Below are 714 nucleotides of genomic sequence, written 5' to 3'. Positions count from 1 at the left end.
ACAACCACACACATACAGTATACACTCAACCCTAACAACCCACACACATACAGTATACACCTCAACCCTAACAACCACACACATACAGTATACACCTCAACCCTAACAACCACACACATACAGTATACACCTCAACCTAACAACACACATACATATACACCTCAACCCTAACAACCACCACATAGAGTATACACCTCAAACCCTAACAACCACACACATACAGTATACACCTCAACCCTAACAACCACACACATACAGTATACACCTCAACCCTAACAACCACACACATACAGTATACACCTCAACCCTGACAACCACACACATACAGTATACACCTCAACCCTAACAACCACACACATACAGTATACACCTCAACCCTGACAACCACACACATACAGTATACACCTCAACCCTAACAACCACACACATACAGTATACACCTCAACCCTGACAACCACACACATACAGTATACACCTCAACCCTGACAACCACACACATACAGTATACACCTCAACCCTGACAACCACACACATACAGTATACACCTCAACCCTGACAACCACACACATATACACCTCAACCCTAACAACCACACACATACAGTATACACCTCAACCCTAACAACCACACACATACAGTATACACCTCAACCCTAACAACCACACACATACAGTATACACCTCAACCCTGACAACCACACACATACAGTATACA

This window comes from Oncorhynchus kisutch, linkage group LG28 (assembly GCF_002021735.2).
Source record: "Oncorhynchus kisutch isolate 150728-3 linkage group LG28, Okis_V2, whole genome shotgun sequence".
In the NCBI taxonomy this organism is placed as follows: Eukaryota; Metazoa; Chordata; class Actinopteri; order Salmoniformes; family Salmonidae; genus Oncorhynchus; species Oncorhynchus kisutch.
The sequence above is the reverse complement of the archived record's forward strand: the minus strand, read 5'-3'. Positions refer to the sequence as shown.